The sequence below is a fragment of the Oryctolagus cuniculus genome, chromosome 3 (assembly GCF_051225735.1).
Source record: "Oryctolagus cuniculus isolate XC-2025 breed Fujian yellow rabbit chromosome 3, ASM5122573v1, whole genome shotgun sequence".
NCBI lineage: Eukaryota > Metazoa > Chordata > Mammalia > Lagomorpha > Leporidae > Oryctolagus > Oryctolagus cuniculus.
In genome coordinates, this window is record NC_142869.1 from 153,584,682 (window position 1) to 153,590,995 (window position 6,314).

Genomic DNA, 6,314 nt, shown 5'->3' on the forward strand with positions numbered 1-6,314 from the left:
CCCCTGTCAATTCTCCCAGCTAGTCTGGCATCTCCTCTCAGCTGGTTGTTGGGTGTGTGGACTCACACTAGTGCAAATGTTACATATCTCCAAAATGGCACCTGCCTTCTTTCAGTTAGTTACAGGATGCCAGTGCTGGGTGGTCAGGAAGAGAGAAACATGCTTCCTTTTTCCCCTCTAGATTGGCAGGTACATTTCCCGCCATAAGGCTCCAAGCCAGATTCATGCCAGACTCTTCTCACAGCTTTATCACCAGAGGCTTGAGTTGCTGCAGTTTGGTCTCATGTCACTCCAAGGTTTGTGCTGATGCTCTCGGCTGCTGGGGTCCTGAGTTGTGTCCATCCACACCCTCCACATGGGTTCACAGTGTCCCTCTAATTTGTGTAGAGTTTCCTCTACAGTTTTCTCCCTAAGTCTTCCCTGAGATTGCACTCTCTCCACCTTTTAAAATTATCTTTCCCTAGTCTAGAACATAAGCTCTTTCCTTATTCTGCCATCTTGGAATCTTCTCTGGCAGTTCTACATGAGTCTTGGATCCTTTGTCCTGACAGCTTTTCAAGGACTTTGATCCTTCTAGTCTCTCTCCTTTATTAAATCATCCCTGATATTTCCATAGTAAAACATATTGATCAGATTCCCATATTATCCCTCTAATAGAAACTCCAATTGCTTCTGTTTTCTTGCTTATTGACTGTCTCTCTTGATTATATTTATGTCTCCATAACCATGAGGATATTGGTAAATTTATTCCCTGCTATATATCTAGATTATAACTACTTCAATACCTCACAGAGTTGGCACAAAACAAATTGTTTTACACAATAAAAACAGTGAAAATATTACTGTACTATCATGACCATAATTAGATATGAGGTTCATTTTTCTATTGATGCCAATGTGTTTATGATTATAAACAATATAACATATATATTATATATAATGTATATATGAGAAGGGTTATATTTCTATTCTCTTTAAAAGTAGCTGTAAATTAAACTCATTGCAAGGTGGCATCTCATTATCTAGTCCACACTATAAATAATTTAAGCATAAAAAAGAATAGTGACTCAAAATATCAATAAGAATACAACAGGAAAAAAGTGGGTTTCAGGCACAACTAGATCCAGTGACTCATGTAACTCTCACCAAAATAACCTGAATTTTTTGGCCCATTATTTCTGTATATTGGTTCAATTTCTTCTATGGCAAATGGGATCTTCTATGTAGCTGTCAATGATAGGAGTTGGAAGAATCCTGAAGAAAGTCATAGATATATAATCTAGATTACACTAGGATTATATAATCCCAAGTTTCTAGGCCATAAAGGAAACAGAGAATTCTCCCTCCCAGAGAAATACTTCAATAAACTCATTTTCCTTTGTTAGCCCATTATTTAAACACAGCAAACAGTATCTCATTCATTGTAATGGGATGTTTCTTAGTCACATCCTCACTGTTATTGTCAGTAAGACAGAATCTGTGAAGAAGAAAAAAGAAGAAGGAGGAGGAAGAGGAGGAGATGATGGGGGGATAAGGGGGGAGGAAGAAGAGGAGGAGAAGGAGGAGGAAGAGGGAGAAGAAAAAGGTGATAGAGGATATGTATTTGACCTGAAGTTAGGATACCACTTGAAATGCCTGAGTTTGACTATCAGCTGATTTCCTGTTTCAGCTTCCTGCCAGTGCACACCCTGAGAATCAGCAGGTGATGGCTCACTCAGTTGGTTCCCTACCACATCTGTGGGAGACCCAAATTGAATTCCTGGGGTCTTGGTTTTGGACTGTCCCAGATCTCACTGTAGTGGGTATTTGGGAAGTGAAACAATAGATGAGAGATCTCTGTCTCTGTCTCTCTGCCTTTCAAATAAATAAATAAATATTTTATACAAAAGAAGGTAGGAAGAAATGTGCAGTGTAAACCAAAAACAACTGTAATTTCAAAGGATCAAAACCATTTACATTTTGTCTGCTGTTCTCACATATTCCTTTGTCTGTGTTAAGATGCAGATGTCAAAGATTCATCAATAATTAGGAGTGCTATTGAGCTTAGTGAAGTTAGTTTAAACAATTTTCTGACAAACTAAGCAAAACATTAGTAGAAGGAAAGAAATCATATGAACTAGGGCAGAAATAAATAAAATTGAGATTAGAGAAATAATAGAGAAAAATTAATGAAGTGAATAGTTGTTTTTTAAAAAAGAGACAAAATTGACAAACTCTTAGCGGGACCAAGCAAAAATAGAAAACACTCAAGTAAATCAGAAAAAAAGAGACATGATATGGAAAAGGGATAATGAGGGACTATGAAAAATTATATGCCAACAAATTAGATAATATAGAAGAAATGAATTAATTCCTAAAAACACACTGTGAGGAGTCATATGGGTTATAGGCAGTTAGGCTGGTACATTGGAAAATGAGGAAAGGAGAATCCCCCTAAGAGAGTGCAAAATTTTTGCTTTCCCAAAAGTTATCTTTAGCAAAAGTGCCTGTCCCACTCCTTGGGAGCTTGCAATCTTATCATGAGAAAGCAAGGGAGTAGTGACTCAACCTTTCTGAGCTTCCAGTTAACTGTAAAAAACAAGCTAGCTATTCTACCCTCACCATGGCTCTTTTGTTTTATCATGGGCAAGGCAGACAGGGCAAATAAGACTAAAGGACAGCGATTTTTGTTCCAGCATGTAACCGATTGTTAGCTGATCCTCAGTTTTTTTTCCCAAAATTGTGTTTAAAAATCCCACTACCACCAGCCCCTTTCAGTTTTGCCTCTCTTGGACCAGGAAGTCTCTGGCTTAAATAAATCTTGCTTTTCTCTCTGCCTTATCTGCATGGAAATTGTTCTTCCATGTGAGACAAAGAATGGAGGTAATCTTTCCTCACCACAATTTTACCTTAACAATACCACATACAATCAAAAACATTCCAACAAAGAAAATTCCAGGAGCAGATGGTTTCATGGTTGTATTCAAAGAACTATAAAATTCTTATTTTTATTCCTGAGACAAAAAGATGAGGAAGATGAGAGACAGAGAGATCTTCCACTTGCTAGTTCATTCTCCGAATGCCTGTAACAGTCAGGGTTAAGCCAGGCTGAAACCCAGAGCCCAGAACTCAATCTGTTCCCACATGGGTGGCAGAGACCCAGGTATTTGAATCATCACCTGGTGTCTTCCAAAGTGTACACTGACAGGAGACTAGAATTGGAAGGCATGTTGAGACTTGAACCCAGTGTTCTAATATGTGGTACTGACACCTTAAGTGCTATATTAACTGCTGTTCCAAATGACCACCCAAATTCTTTTTAAACTATTCCAAAAAAAAAAAAAAGAAGAAAAGGGAACACTCCAAATTCATTCTATCAGGCCTACCACCCTGACTGCAAAGTCAAAAGGCATCACAAGTACAGGAAACAACAGGCAAATATCTCTGATGAACATAAATGCAATAACTCTCAATAAAACACTAGCAAACTTGGGGCCGGTGCAGTGGCTCACTTGGTTAACCCTCTGCCTGTGGCGCCGGCATCCCATATGGGCGCCGGGTTCTTGGAAGATGAGCAGCTCTCTGCTGTGGCCCGGGAAGGCAGTGGAGGATGGCCCAAGTGCTTGGGCCCCTGCACCTGCATGGGAGACCAGAAGGACCTGGCTCCTGACTTCGGATTGGCATATATTCGGCCTGGAGGCCATCTGGGGGGTGAACCAACGGAAGGAAGACCTTTCTCTCTGTCTCTCTCTCTCTCTCTCTCACTGTCTAACTCTATCTGTCAAATAAAAAAAAAGGTTTTAAAAAAAAAAAAACTAGTAAACTGAATTCAACAGCACATTAAGAGGAACATTAACCACATTGAGTAGGATTTATCCCTAGGATACAAGGATGGTTCTATACATGAAAAGCAATAAACATGGTAAATGACATTAGTAGGAAAAACAAAAACCACACAATCATCTCAATAGATACTGAAAAAGCATTGGACACAATTTAATGTCTTTTTGTGATAAATTAGAGCAAGAACGTGCCTCAACACAATAATGTCATATATGCAAATCCACAATTAACATTATAGGAAGAAAGCTAAAGGCTTTTCTTCTGTGATCCAGAGTAGGACAACTATGCCCACTCTTGCTACATCTATCCAAAATAGTATTGCAAGTCCTACCTAGAGAAATCACACAACAAAAAGAAACAAAAGACATCAAATAAGAACAGAAGTAAAATTATCTTTATTTATAGATGACATGATCATATATGAGCATGTTTCATAAAAGTTGGTGGGAAAATGGAATTTAAAGACAGTGTGCATTTTCCATAAACCTTGTCAAGAGTCATAATGCTTAGAAAACCATGCAGACTCTATTTAAAAAGTCAGAATTAATAAATCAATTCAATAAAGTTCAGGATATAAAATTAACATACAAAAAGCAGTGCTAACAATGTTATCTGAGAAGATGAAAGAAAAAGTTGTATTTCTATTTTCAAGATAATAATGAAATACTTAACCAAAAGGTGAAAATCTGAACATAGAAAATTTTAAAACACCAGTGAAAGAAATTGAGTAATAGACAGATAAATGGAAAGAAAATTCCACATTCATCGATAATTGATATTAGCAAAATGTCTATACTACCCAACCTGATCTACAGATTCAATTGAATCCTTATCAAAATCCCAGTGGCAATAGAAAAACAATCCTAAAATTCATACAGAACTACAAAAGACCCCGAGTAGTCAAAATAATCTTGAGAAAGACAGCAAAGCCAGAGGCATCACATTTCCTGACTTCAAATTATATTACAAAGCAATAATACTTTAAAAAGTGTAGTATTGGCATAGAAATAAACATAGACCAATGGAACTAGAGAACTCACAAATAATTCCACACATTTATGCTCAACTGATCTTTATCAAGGTTGCCAAGAACATGGCGACAGAGGAAAGGACAGTCAAATAAATGCTGCTGGGATATCAACATGCATACAAAAGAAAACAGGCCTCTATCTTATACTAAAAACAAAAGTCAACTCAAAAGGATTAAAGACATAAAAAAGAGATAAAACTTGAAACTACAAAATTCCTAGAATGAATATAGGGTAAAATCTTCTTGAAATTGGTCTAGTCATAACACCAAAGCACAGGCAGCAAGAGCAAAAACAGGTATATGGGACTACATTAAATCAAAATGCCTCTGTACAGCAAAGGAAATAAATGGAATGGGAAAAAATATTTACAAACCATGCATTTACAAAACCAATAAGAAATTAATATCCAAACTATTAGGTAACTTCAAAAAGTTTGTGGAAAATGGAATTAAAACATTTTTATTTGGGGGCTGGCACTGTGGCATAGCATCTTGGAGTCCTGGCTGCTCTGCTTCCAATACAGCTCACTTCTAATTGTCCCAAGAAAGCAGGGGAAGATGGCCCAAGTACCTGGGTCCCTGCCACCCATCTAGGAGATCGGGTTATAGCTCTGAGTTCCTTTCTTCAGCTTTGCCCAGCCCTGGGCATTGTGACCATTTGGAGAGTGAATCAGTAGGTAGAATATCTCTTTCTATCTCTGTCTCTGTCCCTTTGCCCTTAAAATAAATAAATCTTTAAAAATATTTATTTTGGTGTAAAAATATTTGAAATCCATGCCTATGAAGGTTGTTCAAATGTATTTATGAAAATATATATTCTGAGGAAAAAAATGCATGCATTTCAAACAGTTTTTGCACCAAAATAAACTTAAGTTTTTCAATCCATTTGACACAAAATTATTTTTTAAAAAGGTTTATGCATTTGAAAGGAAGAGTGACGGGGTAGAGATAGAGAGAGGGAGAGAGAGAGAGATATGTTCCAACTGCTGGTTCACTCCCCACAGCCGAAATGGCCTCTGCTGGGCAAGGCCGAAACCTACAGCGTGGCACTCCATCTGAGTTTCCCACATGAGTGGCAGGGGCCCAAGCATATGCGCCATCCTCTGTTGCTTTCACAAGTGCATTAGCAGGGAGTTGAACTGGAAACAGAGCAGCTGGTACTCAACATTGGCACTCTGATAAAGGATGCAAGTGTTACAGGTGGCATCTTATCCTGCTGCATCACAACGTCAGCCCCTTCCACAAATTTTTATGTAAGGAACTCAAAGAATTCAACATCAGACATATAAATAGCCCAACAAGGGCCGGCGCTGTGGCTCACTTGGTTAATCCTCCACCTGCGGCACTGGCATCCAATATGGGCGCCGGGTTCTAGTCCCAGTTGCTCTTCTTCCAGTGCAGCTCTCTGCTGTGGCCCAGAAAGGTAGTGGAGGATGGCCCAAGTGCTTGGGCCCTGCACCCA